Source organism: Opisthocomus hoazin, chromosome 16 (genome assembly GCF_030867145.1).
Source record: "Opisthocomus hoazin isolate bOpiHoa1 chromosome 16, bOpiHoa1.hap1, whole genome shotgun sequence".
Classification (NCBI taxonomy): Eukaryota; Metazoa; Chordata; class Aves; order Opisthocomiformes; family Opisthocomidae; genus Opisthocomus; species Opisthocomus hoazin.
Window position 1 is genome coordinate 20,097,174 of NC_134429.1, and position 17,480 is coordinate 20,114,653.

A 17,480-nucleotide genomic window follows, 5' to 3' on the forward strand; every position below is an offset into this window, starting at 1 on the left:
TGGCACGAGTCACTGCCATAGAACGCGCTCCTAGGTGGTTGTGATTTTTTTTAAAGACAGGATGAATGCTTGGATTACTTGCTAGTCGGTTCAAAGTTTAGTTCACGCCTACTCCTTTTGTTACAGATTATATCCAGCTCTCCAAATTTCTGCGTATGACTAGTTTGTCTCAAGTCAATGACAATTAAAATGAAGGAAACGTTGCAAAGGAGTAAAGAATTGTATGTGCCGACACTGCATTTTCTGAAAAGCATCTGAGAGATCAGCTCTGGCTTTATCCCTTCCCTTATAGCGGCATTTGCTGTAAGCAACATTCTCCATAGCCCAGATGTATGGGTTTGATCTGCTTAAACTGTGATTTGTATAACCCACTTTGGGAAGAATGATATGGCTTCCTGGAAAACGCTCCATGTCCCTTCCCTTCCCTTCCCTTCCCTGACACGCTGTGAGGAGATGACTAAATGCTGCCACAGGAGGGAGAAAAACAAACAGGAAAGAATTAAAAGGGCCTCGGATAGGGCTGTAAAGCAAAAGGCATAAATTATTCAGCTCTTCCCCTCCCTGAGCTCTCCTGCAGCCAGCACATGCACAACGCCTCCCTTCTGGATGAGACTTTGGCACGAACGGCAGCGTGCGCGAACGCTCCAGCGTGTTGCCAGAGCAGAGCATCCTTGGCACCACGACGCGGGATACTCCCTCCAGAGAACTTCGAGAGAACAGGGCTGCACGGCTGGACTAGGTAGTGGAGGGAGGGAGGGAGAAAGTGGGAGGGGGGAGAAAGGTCTGGGATCTGTGGGGAATCATGTTTGAAATGGCATCTCAGAGCATAAAGCAAGTCCACGATTAGAAGTAATTGTTTAGAAAAAATATATGCTCCTGGAAAACTACATGTAGGGAGTTTGTGCTGGAAAGAATGCAGTTCCTATTTTTCCTTTCCTTTCAAAGATCGGCTTAAGAAAACAGCCGCCACATGAAAAGGAAAAGCACAGAATTCTACCATATGTTGTTTGACTTTTTTTCATTATTATTCGTCAGGCACGCTCTAAGGAAGGCAGTTGGGGGAACAGTAGTTCTGCCTGAATCACAGCTGGCCTGCCTTAACTTGGTCCTGTCTTAGCTTGGTCCTTTCGTGCTTGCTTTTTAGAGCCCTTAGGTTTTGTCTAGACTAGGAAAAAGGTGGTTTTTTTCAAGAATTATAGCTCATTTGAACTTGTTTAACTAAACAACAGCCAACACTTGAACAACATTAGGATCATGGTTTAGCGGCTTTAGCTCAGTTCAAGGGGTGGAACAGAACTAAATCAGGTAAGCTGTACTAATTCCTTCAGCTTTTCTCCTAATTAGATAGGCTTTTAAAGTTTGCTACAAGTGGCAGATCAAAAAGCCTTTGGAAGCTTCTGAACACAGATCAGGCTGAGCATTAGCAGGCTCCTTCCACCTCGTTCTGCCTGGGAGAACAGGAGAAGGGAAGCTTGACCTTGGGGGCCCATTCAGCCTTACTCTACCCATCTCTCTACCTAGATATTTGGCTTTTATTATAGAGTACTTGGACATTTCCTTACTGAAAAGCCACAGAGGAAGTGATAGTATTTTTCAGGTGATTACAAAATATACTGGTAACAGGGCTGAGACCCACTTGAGTTCTGTTCTGCTGGAGTCCTAGATCAGCGAATCATCCTATTCCTCCCACAAGGAGGGACAAAGCAATAGGATTAGCCTTTCCTCCACTGTTCATTTTAATTTTGAAATCTCCTCTCAGAAAATGTACTAAGTAGATAATAAATTATTCTTCTTACACCAGAAATTTTCCATTCTGAGTTTTATCTGTTGCTGGGTTTTGGTACCATTAAACTGTTACAGGTAAATTTAAAAATAATTGAGAAACTGGCTTCCTGCAGAATGCAAAAGCTTTTTGATTCAGAAAAGCTCTTTGATTTTTGATGAAGCTTGCAAATATCTGTTGTTACATGCACATAACTAACTCTACTTCATTACCAATGATCTTTCTTTTGCCTTTCCATCTCTGCATTACATATGTTTCCCAGTAAGACTGCTAAGATAACTGCTTCATTGTGTTTGGTTTTACACCTCTGTTACTTTAGATCTTTCTTTGGCAGTTGCATCTACCTACATAGATAATTGCTCTTATCAAAAAGCTTAGTAGTAGTCTGAAGTAAGTGTAACCCACTGTTCTCAGTACGTATACGTATACTTTGAATTTCATCACAGAAAACTGGGGTGTACGAAAGTCTTTTGTTGGAGCACCTTTTCATTTAGTACAAACTGGAGGACTCTTGTGGACTGGAGCAACCTCCAGTGTTGATCAAGTTGGCAGTACTTGCGTAACAGGAGTAGAACTCAGCTTGGATCAAAACCCATCCAACATTACCTTCATTTTTGTTCCGAGTTAATACTGTATTAGGGGGGTTCTGTTCAACACAATGCAATGAGGAGAAGAAAATGTAGTCTCTGCTCCAAGAAACCTGAGTCTAAACTGGAATGATTCCAGGGTAGCTCATCACATACAAACTAGTGAAGTATTTCTTATGGATTAATATAGTTGGTTTTGTAAAACTAGAAAATTTACATAGATTGCCACTGTCAGAGGAGTAAAGTTTAGGAGACTGTTTTACATAGTAGAGTACAGTACTTCCGGAAGGGTTTCAGAAAGGCAGAGAAGAATTAACACAACGTGGAAAACAGTTTGAGGAGAAAGAAACAAGCAAGGAGCCTTCAGCATTCTGCTGAAAATCTTGAAACTGATGTTAGGTAGCAAATGGATGCTAAGAAGACGATACTTAGTAACCTAGTTGAAAAGCTGTGGGAGAAGAAAGAGAACAAGAACTTAACACAGACATCTAGAATAAGATTTGGGAGAGTCACAAGGCCTGGGAAGAACGTTGGATGAAGTGGAAAGAGATAAAAATATATTTATTTTGTATTCTAATGGAGTCTGGAAGTGAATATATCACTGTGTTTGATAGTGTGCATACATATGACAAGAAAATTGGTTTTGTCTCAGAAAAGATTAAAAAATTATCATCTCATATCAGACTACAGGAAGATAAAACAAACTATAGTAGAAATCCATCAGGAAAATAACATGCCTCTGAGACAGGCCCACCACTTTCATCTGTCCCCCAAATTGTAAAATATAGATTTTAAGCTTAAAATTCTTTACTTTCCTGACTAGTATGTGTGAACTGAAGGGAACACCATCTGGATAGGTCAATTCAGCAGGAGTGGCAGTTTACAGAAACTGGAACAAATATTGGAATTATAGTCGTTCTTTTTTTCCAAGGGAAGGAGGGGAATGGAAATGGAAAAATGTCAGTGAAAAAAGCCATACAGGGCCCAAAATTCAGAGCTGAGGAAGTCTGCAGTGGAGAATTGAGTTGAGACAGCTGCACTGAGGCTTACCTAACCTTGGGCTGACCAAGCAACTTCCATGATGTCATATTTTGCTCTGATGGGCCATTAAATTAGTTTGTTGCTCCAGTCCTTGCTCTTGACACCTACTAAATCTACAGCTTTAGAGTTTGGAGTTGTCAAGGTAGCACTGCATCAGACCCTAACAGAATTCGTGTGGCTTTTTGGGAACGAGACAGACCCTGCACAGAAGCTCTTTACTCTTTTCTTGGCTATCTTTTCAGGATATTTTTGTTTTACACACATTCTAGGATACGTATAGAGAACCAAAGGAATAATTTACTATCTGTCCTCTGTATGTATTGTTTAATGCCAGATGAAACTAGAAAAGCTGGTTTCTGGGCTGGGGCCTATACTTTTCCTCTGCAGTCTTGCAGGAAATATCCCTCTTAATTTCAAAAGAACAACTAAAAAATATTTAATTCTACAATGTTTTCATTATTAAAAGGCCACCTAGAGGATTCATTCGTATTTACAATTGTCACAAGACCTTGCAAGTATTTTGTGTCTTTCATCCCAAAGGAACTCAGTTACCTGCTCTACATTTGCACTGTAAATGACAGAGATCTTACACAACATTCCCAGTCACAAGCTGTTTGTAAGACATAGCACTTACTGCCTATAGATCCCATCTGCTTTTCTCGCAGCAGGCAATCGTAGGATCTTCTTAAGGATGTCAGAATCCTCACTGTCCTGTCCGCATCAGAGAAACGGTTCCTAAGGAATATTAGAAGTCAAGAGAGTGATGCAACTCTCCTTTTCAATGAATCCAAACTGGTTGGTCAAATGCACACTTTTGATTATTGTTTTTGATCATCCTCATTAAAGTTGTCTGTGGGGGATCCTCTGAATATCTCCTTACACCTCACTGAACTTCTCAATGTCTTTCATTCCTAGTCCTCAAGAGAACAGCTTCACGCTCCCTTCTGGTCATTTCTTCCTATAAATCTAAGCTAAATGCGGAGCATGTGTCCCATACACTCCTGCACCTACCACCAGTCTTCTGTCCCAGCATCTATTTCCAGTGGCACATCCAGATAACGCAACCTGTTACTTTCTGTGGCTGGAGAAGCAGAGATGTAGTCTTGCAATGCTTATTCTTCTTGACAAGGGTCAATTATTCTGAGTAAGTCTTTTAATGAAATAAAAACTGACTAGCAACTAAGAGACTGACTAATAAGCTGCTTCTCATTTCCACCAGGAGCCTTGAAATGGAGAACAGAATCCAGGAAGATTTTCTGGAAAACAAAGAGAGACCCAATAAAGTCTCTAAGCCTGGGCAAGTCAATAAACTGTCACAGTGGCCAAGATGGAATTGGCTTGTCTTAGATAAACTTACGAAAGGCGCTGAAAAAACATAACTTTTTTAAATGGCAGAGATTAATTTTCTAACTTCAAAGTAGTATTAATGCAGAGCTTGGCTAAGGTTTCCTGTGCAAGCAGTTTCCCCCCCGAGCAATGATTTCAGAATCCGCCTTGTTTTAAGGCTGGCATTTGCTGCAGCTGCAGACCTGGAGTATTTTCGATCCCCTCTGAGTGCTGGAACACTATCCAACAATTAAACCGCAACCCAAAAACAATCAAACATCTGTTTGGAGGCAGGCTGCTCAGTGACTGACGTTCTCCTGCCAGCATAAACACCATAGCTGCTGACTGATTCCTGTCTTTTGTGTATGTGTGTGTATGCAGGCGCTGCTCACGTGGTTTTTTGTTCCTGCAGGCAGTAACATTTTGTATGTGTAAATATGCTGAAGAGCATTTTTATTACAATATACGAATGCGTCCGTATCGTTTATTTGTGGAAGTATTTTTGTTGACATGAACACACACTGATTGTCAGCTTGAGATCTGGTTATTTGTGTGCTGGAGGTGGCTTTGCAGAAAGCAAACGAGGACATGGACTGTCAGCCCGGAATCAGGTATGTGTTTACACCGTGCTCTGTGTGCTGGTGTACGCTCATTTACAGATATATACCTGGTTTTATTTGGGCAAAAGTAGAATCATGGCTGCATGTAGCCTTATGTAGAGACAGATATTTTGAAGTGTGTGTACATACAGAACTGTGTCTGTTAAAGGGTCTGTGCTTTTTGTCGGACACCTATTCTACACCCAGTCTTCCTGTTCTGCCTTTGCACGTCTCAGCTGCTTGGGCCATAGGAGTTGACGTCCCTTACTGTAGGCCCAGGCAGGGAGATGATAAACTGCGGGAAGCGGTTCAGAATTGGGTTCAAAAGAACAGCTAGGTCTGGCCCTGACGGAATCTCAGTCTCCCTAAAGCTAAAACCTCTGACTTCAAAAACTCTCTTGGGCCTACTGCAGGGCATTTGAGGATGATTTGACTCAAGGGCTTTGGGAATAGGGATGGGGCGATGAATACTGATGTTAGGTCTGTTTGCTTAGAGGACAAATTGCTCTCTTTCCTAAAAGCACTTACATGCTCCACACAGGTAGCTCCTTTTGTCCTATTTTATTTCTAGACTTCAAATAACCACGGGCTGTTGACGGCCAGCGTAAAGTAGCATGCAAATAGCATTCATTCCCAACAGGAACTCCCTCTCTATAAAACTAAGACCAGCTTTCGGTAAATGCGTTTGTTCCCACTCCCAGCCAAATGACAGCTTGTGCTGCTCCTACCAGTCCTCCGTGAACCCCCAAGGTCTAGAGACTGCTGCTTGCCGTTTGTGATGTCTTTCTATACCCAGCAATACCTGAGTCACCACAGAAAGCGCTAGCCATCGCCTGCTTGCTTGAAAACATCAATATCGCAAGTGACAGGATCCGGGCCACCCACTGGCTGTATTTCTGGAGCATTCCTCTGTCTAGGAGCGAGCAGCTGGAGTTTTTCACTTCAGACCATTTCTCAAATATACTACTGGTGAAGTACAAGCACACACCGTTACGGGAAAGAAAGATTTGATGATCTCCCCACCATGAGCCCCACAGCTTAACTTCTTGTTATAATCATCTATTGTTTTGCACCAGCCTTATTTTTCTTGTTACCAGTTTAAGCTGAAAAAGTTCACTGGAATACAGCTTTGCCTCAGAAATCACAGGAGGTTCTATTGCTTAGCAGAAAGCAGAGCACAGAGCAGAGAGTGTAGTAGTAAAGCACAGAGAACCAGTATTCTTCTGTCATGTCGGCTGCCCAGGTGCTGTAGGACATGAAAACCATTTTATCTTTGTTCAACAGAATTTCCCCATCTGTCAAACGGGGAAAGGATTTACTGTGGTGGAAGAGAGACTTGTGCAACATAACATTTACTACTTTGAGATACTTGAACTCAAAAAAGCTACAGAAGAACGCTCTTGCTATTACATGCTGTACTGACTACAGTGCATGTACCTACACCCGAATTACAACCGACAGAGAAAGAAAGCTCTGTCCGCAACAGGACGCAGTATCACGTAAGTTCTAGGATGTGCCTCCACAATGGTTGGCCTCCACATTTTAGTTAGAACTATTAAGATTCTTTCAAATACAGAGTTTGTGGTTAGTCACAGTCTGGAATTGTGCCCCTATATATGGCTAGAACAAGCTGCGTGGTCACGGAATTGTGAAGCTCCTGTACGTGAAGGTGTTCATTTGCAAGCCACGCATTGCATGAGATGTGTCCACTTGCTTGGGGACAACCGAAAGGCAGCTCTATAACGTGCAATGCAATTTTCACTCCTCATTTTTTCTAAGATGAGACCCCTCAGCAGGGTATAACATGATGATCATGACAAAAGGCTCTTCATCAACATTAGCAGCTGCTCAATTTCTAACTCCTGTTTTCCCACAAACTCCAGCTCCTGAAAGATATGAAGTGCAACTCAAGGAAGCTCTCAGCTGTCTACTGCTTTTTTCCACTTCAAAACAGATGTGAAATAAATTTTGGTCTCTTTTCTATTCCTGTCTTGTCTGTCTCTCAGTTTTGATTGTAAGACCTTGGAACTTTGAAATGTTCCCTTAAAATTTATTCCTTATTTGTTGCAGGAGGTTTGAGTGATATTTGAAGCTCTTTCCCTTTGTGGATTAACATATTTACCCTCCCACTAATTAGTTCAAACCTCAGAAAGCCCCATACTTTAACTTTTGGCTCACTACTTGGCCAGCCAATAAATAACGTGACAGATGTGAAAACAAACAGTGAGATATAAACTTAGTAAGTGTGTAATGTCTTTAAAAAAAGGAGTAGTATTGCTCAATGAAAATAGAACAGGATACATTCAGGAGCAATGGGATTAGACAATGCAGTGTGAACTCTCAGTATGACTACTGGGAATAACGTATCTGAAGCTAGCAGAATGGTCTCCCATTGGAAAGACGAAGAACTAGCCACAACTACTGACAAACTAATAAACGCTAGAAATCTTGGGTGCACAAGTTACTTTCACAAAACCAGGCTGAAGATGCTAACCGTGGTTCCTAGAGTCAAGGAAAGCAAACAGAAATTATACGTGCTACCAGCCATTTGCTAATCAAAACTCCCCGATTTGTGCATGCTCTCAGTCACAACTGTTTGCATTATTCTGTCCCTGCTATATCGGATTTTTCTTTTTAGTCAATAACCTGGATCAAAAATCTCAAATCTATTCCTTTCGGGAATAACTTGCATAAAAGAGCACCTGACTATCTCTTTGAGAAGGGGAGTTTATTCAGATGTGGAAAGGTATTTGCCACGCAAAGTCTCGTGCAGGCTGAAATCGGCAGCTTCCCATACTGCGTCCGGGGGGAGAGGGGGTGTCAGATCCTCACATCTGTCACCCTGAGCACAGCTGTGAGCGGCTCGGGGAGCAGCACCCCTGCCCGCCCAGCTGCCCTGCCCCTCCCGTCGCTCAGCAAGTAACTATTTCACAGTCCCTGCTGAACACAATGGGACCTTTCAGGAACAAAATCAGATGGTGGCTCTGATAGAAAGGCAGCTGTGAGACACGTGAAAGCTTCTGCTTGCTGCCTCTTCCTTGTCTCACAAGGTTCCGATTCAAAGAAACCTCGTAAAACATCCACAGCCCCTTCAGAAAGGTCAGGGTTGCAAAGGAGATTCTAAACATTTGGTACGCTGCAGAACAATATATAGACAGACAGATAAATGGTTCACCAACAATTTCGATGGATAGAGGAGGCAGATGAGTATACCTGGAAATAGGTAGAATACAAAAAGAGAAAAAAAAAAAGACCGAGAAAGAGCACTGAATTTCACTGCTTCTTTGATCCCAAAAGAAGACCCCATGCTTTATATACCTGAAGTGTCATTTCTCCTGTTACTGATATTTAGTCGCCTCTGGGGCAGCAGGCAGAAGCTCTTAACAGCACTCAGTTATACTACATACCGGGCTGCCACAAACTCCCCCAAATTTCTTAGGGCATTGACTACTTTATCACCTTGGAGGGAAGGGTATCACCTGTTAAAATGGCACCATTACCAATAATGTCTCCCGTTTCCCTTAAAGGCTGTTTTCTCATCTAAGAACTGATGAGGTCCAACACTATTTTAACTTCCTACTTATTCTAATTTCAGGACATTACTGCTGCTGATTGGGAAGTACACTGCACCCAGAAAATGGATGAATTTCATTTGTAAGGGTGTGTCAGTGCTGCAAAACAGCACAGTTGCAGTTCAGTGTACAAGCCCAGCACCGAGAAGCTAGGAAAACTAATCCACGTGGAGCTTCGTGGTGATGTGGCTAGATGTCTTCCAACACCTAAATTCACTTACGTGCAAGCACGTTGAGTGTTTACACTTCACTGCAGCCCACAGCATAAATTATTCTGAGAAAACCAAGTGTAGGGGAAGAGCTGCTGTTCACAGAGAACTACGGTCAATAAAAAGGCTGTTTCTTCTTTATTTCAAGAGAATATACAGACTGCTCTTCAGAATGGTACAAAAACAATACAGACTCTGTTTTATCAGGGACTGGCCAGCCTACGACCTCTTTTTCTGCTTCTTTTAAATACACCGAGCTGTTTCCCAGCACAGGGATGGTTCCATTTTCATGCAGCAGCACATGAGACACGCTTGACTAGCCTACAGACAAGCCACATGTTACCCTCCCCTACTGCTATTTCTTCACCTCATCCTTACTGTTGCAGTCTCTCTTGCTAGTCTCTTTTTCTCCTCTGTCCTGCTTCCATTCTGTTGTCAGTGTGCTCTGTCATTCTTTCTTCATCACATTCACCTGTCTCCACCAGCTAAGCCCCATTTCAAACAATGGAACGAACAGAAAACGGAGCAGAAGTTTTCCATACCAAGCAACAACATGACTCTAGCTAGTAACTATCTTTTTGGCATGAAATGCCTTAGTCCCCTTCTGGCCTGTTTGCCTATCATGCCTACTGACGTAACATCCTCACGGCAGGGCAAGCTGCACAGCAGCAGGGAGCTGGGATTTTCCTGAGGCCCTTCAGGACCTGCCTGATGGGAGTAGCACCGGGCTCAGTCCCTGGAGCTAGCAGGTAGGTACCTGGCAGACTGCAGGCGCACGTTAAGCGCTTACACAAGGGAAGGAGATTTAAGGCCATGAAAAGGAGAACTTCTGCTGTACCACATGCAAACACCACAGCCATCCAAAGAAACCGTGGAACTGCTTCCTCCCTTATAACTGGACCACTTGCTTCCCTTCATAGCAAAAACCAAAATACACATTTTTAAATTAAAAATATCTTATTTTAGACTAAGAAAAATGACCATAAAGTAGACATAAAGTCTCCAGAGAGATCCCAGTAGCACTTTATAGGAGAATGACCATATAATGTTTCTTTTTTATATGAACATACGGTAAGCTATGGAAATGAACCAATTATCCACAAGTACAGCATTCAGCTGTGATATACAGAAAACAAAAGACATACTGTGTCTGCAGCCATATACAAACAGTTCTTGACTGAGATCATTCTGAGCGGGGATAAATGCAAAGAACAGAAATTATCCAATTGAATGCTGATGGCGCGTTTGTAAGTAGCCTGCGTTTGACAGTGAGGAGATGAACAAATAATGCACATTTCTAATACATCATACGGCTGACTCTTTCCTTGTATGGCACTTTCAAGGATACTGCACAAAATTCAGAAGCACTGATATGCTTTCTGTTTAGAATATTATCCTGCCCATCGCTAGTAGGTAATTTCAAGGCTTATCCAGTGTGATGCAAATTCTGAACTCACATTCTCATATTGTCTTCCTGTCTTTTACCACAGCGCTTGCCAGCTCCTACACTCCTCCTGAAGTGCTTCGCTACTTTTCCCCCCAACTTCCTCTGTTGCCCACTTTGGACTTCGCTAAGAGTAAGTCTGCTTATGTGAACATGCATACTCTGAGTAAATGCTTACATAACAAACAATACACACTGTGTGTTCCTTTGTCTTTCTCCTCGTTCATTTCTCAATTTCATATTTCAGTTTGAATTGCTCTTATGTTTTGAGTTGATTTCTATCTTCGACTCTTGAATAACGCCCCTGAAAAAGCATCTTCTTTGTATAAATGCTACCTGCCCTAGTACAACGTGCATCCTGTGGTTACCTTACTGTTACTTCGCTGACGTGGGGTAAGATTTTACTACTGATAATGGAGGCAACAGTTCTTTAATTCACGAGGTAAGGATTTAGGTCTTCACCTCTGAAGCTCAAGAGCTCAATCCCATTTATGACCCAAGGGAGGAGCTGCTACACAAAACCCCATCACTGATTTCCATCATGGCAGCACTGCCTTCTCATCACCATCTGTTTGAATTGTTACCTCATATATCATATTTCCCTGTACTAGAGTACTCACAGTTCCTCACACCAGAGAAATAAATGTCCGCTTCTTCAACATTTGTTTGAAATACGTTGGAAAAATGTATTACAGTGAGTGATTTCATTTTTGTACTGTCTGCTGAAGGCTTCATGCTGCCAGAAACACACAAACAAAAAATTATTCCTGTTTACAAATGATACCAATCATTTTCTCCTCCCAAAAAATATTGTATCTGGCATAGTGGAATTTTTGAGAAGTGAAATTTATTTAATACTAAAAAATTAGTGGTGTTGGAATATTATTTGACTGTATATTTTTTGAAAAAATAAAGGCTGAATCAATAATACACATATTTGATGCTTTACAGTGGACAATTTCACTATGACAAAAACAGTTATAAGAGAAAACAGCTTAGAGGAAATAACTTCAAAGAAAAACGTCAGTAATATTTGCAAAGTGTTTAAGAGCATTTACTTACTGGGAAAAAATGCAATCTCACTAACAATAAAGAATGTTAAGTTAGTTAAAAAGAGATAAAACCATTTATAAAACACTAGGGATGCAAAAGTAATCACAGAGCTAATTCTACAGAAAGCATAGATGAAATAAGGGAAACTGACAGCAACAACTATAAATCAGAGTTTGAGAGTGTAAAGAACTTATAACAGGAACAAAAAGAAACAAGGAGAATAATGAACAGTACTTATCACCTATAACAAAAAATATGAGTTGTTTTGTAAGGTTTATACAGAAAAAAAATCTTTTTCATTGTATTCAAGTATAGGCTTATATATTTAGAAACAATGAGAACCAGCAGAAGACGAGCTCTTCATGCAACACCACATTCCACTTCCAGCACCACTACCAAATCTGAGGCAGGAATGAATAGAGAGAAATTACACAACAGATCATATTAGATGATGACAACAGTCTTTTCTAGTCTTAAAATTCATATATCTATTAATTACTAGGTAGCTAGCCCGACTGTGCTGCTGCTAGCAAAAGTGCAGCTGCATCATTACTGGAAAATGGGACGAGCTGTAGACAAACAGTGCTAGCGCTCAAGCGTGCCTGCCCAGATCCTCTCTGCTAGCCCATTTAGTGCATTCTTCTGCCTTCGTCATTCAAAGGCTGCACTAAAATCTGCTGAGCTTCACTGTGTTCTGCATCAGGGTTAACACAACACCTCAGTTCTAACAACAATTAAGCATAGCACTCTCTTCCTATACCATGTCATGCATCTGAAATGTAGCACGCTGTAGTAAGCCCACTCACAAGAAAACACCTCTCCTGCATTGCTCATGGCTACACTACAGTTGGTAGGAGCATTGTAAGAGCCCTTGAAAACCAGCTTGACTGTAAGGCAGTAATTAACTTTGCATTTTATTCCTTTGACTACAGTTCATAGTTCTAGAGAACTAGTCCACAACAGTAATTTATCTTTGCTCTTCTTAAGCATTAATGAGAATGAGGTAGGTGAGAAGGCAGTTACCTGATTCGTACGCAAGGAAGAACTGGAGAACAATACGGTTCAATATAGAGGCCATACTGGGGTCTCAAATAGCCTTCTGACAAACTGATTAAACAGGATTTTCATTTGGTGTAAAAAACCCTGCAAGCCCCTTGACGTAAGTTTTCTCATTTGTTCATCTCCTGAAATTACTCAGACTGTTGTCACTAGATGCAGATTTGTCTTCGTGACTTGCAAGGTATGAGCGCTGGGGCAGGACTTGGGCAGTGGGAGATTACTGAGAGGTGAAACTGGAAAGACCTAAACATTTCTCTAGGGACTGCAGTAAGAGAGCAGAAGGCAGACGTCAAAGTGCAATTCTTTCAATCCTGTGTAACAGAAGAACTTCTTTATTTTGAGAACATTGTTTTACACCATTTCCTTATAGCAACGGAAAAAAAAATCCTTAGAAGACCTAAGCTTTTTTTATTTTGCGTCCCCCCAGAAAACTGCAAACCTCCCAAACTACAATAACTCCTAAATTTTTTTAGCCTAATTCTCAGAGAAAATGAGACCCACCCAAGACCACGACCTTATGCCTTGCTCGCAGTTTGCTCCTTTGGGCTTGATTGTTGAGCTAGTTAAACAACAGAGTGGTCAGGTTTTAACACACCATCTTATGATTTTATTTTGCTTTCAGCTTTTTGAAAGGTTTCCAAAAATACCAGGCAAGGAAATGAAATCTTCATCCCTAGGAAAAGATCTCCTTCCAAAACAGTTAATCTCTCCTTATGACATGTTTTGGAATACAAATGTATCCAGAGGGGGTTTATTCAGCAATATGCTGTGTTCATGTCAGTGATCAAACTAGGGGTTTATTACAGTGGTACATATGTTAACAATAATTCAAACTTTTATTCACCCTGTTTCAGCACCACAGCTGCTCTTGGTTTTCCTTCTGGCCCCACCCAGTGACACTTGGAACACAAGCAGATGCACGTACGTATTACAGGGAGTGATGCTTGACATTGTTATTAGAGAACAAGGCTTCCTTCAGCGTGCAATGTTACCATAACAAACTCATGACTACATGCTTTCTGACACTACATTACATTCCATATATGCTGGAATCAGCAGAATTAGAAAGCAGATCTGGTTTCTACATATCACTTCTAATTTTTGCATTATGGAGACTGAAGAGCATTACAAAGCCTCTGGACGATCCAGGTTCCAGCCAGCTGCAGGTCTGTCCCCCTAGCACATTCGGTTCTGTACAACTGAATGCATGGATAAGTGAAGACAACAGGAGCTTACTAAGTTTAATATTAAAGCTGCTTGTAAGTGATGAATACTTTCTGCAAAAAGTCTTAAATAAAATTTAAAATTTAATTTCTCAAGAAACGTTGATAAAGATGAAATGGAAAAGAGTAGCTGCACTTCCCTTTCCAGTCCTTTCTCATGTCTTTCTTTTTTCACTCTAACAAAACTTTAGCAAACGCAGCTAATGGGATTATTGCACGTATAAATACAGAAACAGGCAGCAGAAGGATGATTGTAACTTCGCATGGAGCACTGGTAATATCAGCATATCTTATAAAACTTTCCAGTAATCACATCTGAAAAATCAGAAACAACACAAGGAACTAACACAGGATGAAATTATTTGAGGTCTGGATAAAATAGCTTGTAGTAAGATAATTATTTGACCAAGAAAGCTATTTAATGTATCAAAAAGACGACTGACAAGTGACTTAAATGCAGTATGCAAGATGAAATGATTAGGTGTCAGATGACTCTTGAACCTAGGAAGAAGCTATGGCTTTAAGCTGAAGTCAGAAAAATTCAAAATTTGAAATACAGTGTTTGGATTGAATCCCTAGGAGCTTACCTCTTACCCACAGAGATGCACATTTCTCCCAAGCTGAATTCTGAAATATAGGCTGTTCCATTCTCTAGTCTTACACCTGCTCTTTGAGCCTGACAGACTTTTCTACTGGTTAAGACCTTCATTAAAGCAAATAGTTGAGGATTCAGCACTTGGCTGATGGCTCAACGCTTGCTTGTGTATCCAGGCTTACATTCAAACTTCCTCCCACTACCATTTCCTCAGCTGAAATCCCCAAAGAAACATCAAAGAGGAGAAATCTTTTTTTATTCATTCAGAAAGAGAAAGCCTCAAATGGCACTTGTTTTCTGCTTGGAAAAGCGAAAAAATAAATCTCATTACACAGCCAAGCATCTCCTGATAGCTCCCATGCTTTCCCTACTCTCGTCGTATCTCTCCCTGCTCCTTCCTCACTGGGCATGCATCTTCAAACAATTAAAATGCACTTGCTTTGCATCTATGCAACATTACCCCATCCATAACATTAATGGCTCAGAAACGGAATCCAGAAACTAGGCAACATGCCAGTGGCTGAGTCATCTTCACTGTTCTTCACGAGATCGTTGGGCTGCACTGTACTGGGGGATGGTGGGCGCATTAACAGAGAATGAACTATGATGTACGTGTCAAGGAGGGCATGTTTTACTCAACTCTGGATTCTACACGTGCTTGAGCAGTGCACAGAAGAAAGCACACAGCTGAAGGGAAGTTGTGGTAGGAGCCCTCTGTATTTAATCTCAGCTTCTCTTTTCTCCCTATGACCATGTGTCCACTGTCCTACAACGGTGTTAAATGAAACAGGAACAGAATAAGGATAGACGAGAGATGGACCCATAGGAACTGGGCCCTGTGTAATTCTGAAGAAATCAAGTACTTCTGAATTCACTCCACTTTTTGGGTTCGCTTCTTGCCCTCACTGTCTATGAGGCAAAACAGAATCAGGACACTAACATAAGGTGCCCAGTTCCTTGGCTTGGGGCTTGAGTTGGGAGAGTCTGGCAAGACCCCATACTTTTGCTACAGATCTGAGCAAATCAAATTCCATTTTTTCAGGGTCACTTCTCATTTTCTCCAGAATTAAGGGAAAATCAGGACTATTTCTAGTAGCTATGAGTTCAGTGTCTGGTAAGGGCAAGAAATCACCAGCAACATCAGAAACAAAATGCAGTTCCCTGACATCCTCCCTTTCATTTTCTCAATATCGACATCCCATTCATTTTTTCCTGTATACTTCGAAACGTAAAATAAAATCCATTTTCCTGCCCTTCTTGCATCATTAAATAAAGGAGGGGGGGGAGGAGGGAGGGAGGGGAGGACACACACTCGAGAAGATAAATGGCTTAGCTTTCATCATCTGCGTTGGAAGAAAGAAGCTGCACTCCAGGATACTCATGGAATCCAGGTTCTAGATTACTGTCTCTACAGTTGCAATGCTGCTGAAACAAAACCTCAAAGCCTATATTATTTGGTGTTGTATAAGTATGTAAGATAACAGAAGATCAGAGATAAAATGATGATTTTGATTCTAAAAATTAGATTCTAATTTTATCTTCTCAAACATTAAAATTAAATGATTCCCTCTTATTATCATCATAACAATCATCTAACAACAGGCTGTTTTCATCTGTATTTGTTATAAAGAGAATGTAGATTGAAAATTTTAATTCTTTTTGTATTTTAATATGAATTGAAATATCTATGAATTAGAAATCCGAATCATTATAAGAATACAGGCCTTAGCAACATGAACTAAATACTATACTCACTATCCGGCCAACACAGGTCCTGACTACTAATGGAAAATACAGAACATAAGTCCCAGAGGAGGAGAAACTCCCACAGCTTTCAAGATTCCCTTGCTGGACGAAGCAAAACCAAACAGGGTGTCAATATTAACTACAAAATCTGTGAGTCTGCATCAGCAACTTGATGGACACAGTGCCTGGCAAAGCACTATGTGCTGTGTGTGCAATTTATTACAATAATGCCATTGGTTTTGTTGAAAATGAAATTTGGCAATGGGTACGAATGTGTCAAGCCCCTCTGGGTCTTTTAATCTTTGACACATACGATATTGTATATATACTAACAGAGTAAGATGATACCACCCCATGAAGAGAGGGGAATGTCCATTAGTTTGCATGCTAGCTTGTGGTTCAGAAAACACTTCTGTCATAGAGATCCCGAGTGACTTTTTGGAAGCCACAGGGACATAACAAAGGCAGCGGCCATCTCAGACGTAACGGTATTCTGACACAACAGCAGTTAGACCATTCACACAGATCACGGTGGCAGAGAGTAGTAAATTGGAGAAGAGTCCAATAAGCTTGAAAGTTCTCCCACAAATATTACCTACTGACAGTGAAGGAAAAGGCAACTGGAAAGATTACCAGGCTAAGTAGCCTTTTGCTTAAATACTCTCTCATTTGTCATCCCATCAGTGCCCCTCAACAAAACTCATTCAAATAGCTGGGACTCACTGCATATGTTACGGTGAGAGAAATTAAAAGCAAAAATGTTAATACAAATTAACACTTCCCATTGGAGTCCACTCTGTTAGTCAAAGTTTTGCATTGATTTCATTTCTGTTGAAACATCTTCTCGTCTGAGTTCTAAATTAAAAAAAAAAAAAAAAGGGGTGTGTGTGTGTGTGGGGACAAAGTGTTCAATAAAAGGATGAATTTAGCTGCAGATATACCTAACTTTGAACAGCTCCCCTCTTTGTCAGTTGGGCTGCCTTGTAACTAATGAAGATGTTGTTTGGCCGCAGTGTAATTGCCACTGTCTGCTGGCAGGGCACTTCTGCCAACCAGATGTTTTTTATTTTGAGGCATGGCTATTTGATAAAACTGTTCTTAAATCATAAATAAAGGAGAAAACTGTTCCATGGGTTTATTTTCCCCATTAGCAATTTAGATTACTGGTAATAAAAAGGTCATGGATTGAATTTGACGTTCATGTGAAAGAATCAACACAACACCCTAGGCATCAGCTAAAACT

At 41.0% G+C, this 17,480-nt stretch overlaps 1 long non-coding RNA gene across 1 annotated transcript; it reads left to right on the plus strand.

Moving 5' to 3' along the window:
* Window positions 1-614: 614 nt before the first annotated feature.
* Window positions 615-16,921, plus strand: LOC142363384 (uncharacterized). Its single transcript, XR_012765708.1, has 4 exons — window positions 615-739; window positions 10,608-10,694; window positions 13,528-13,594; window positions 16,263-16,921. It is a non-coding gene; the product is annotated as an uncharacterized LOC142363384 (long non-coding RNA).
* Window positions 16,922-17,480: the final 559 nt, after the last annotated feature.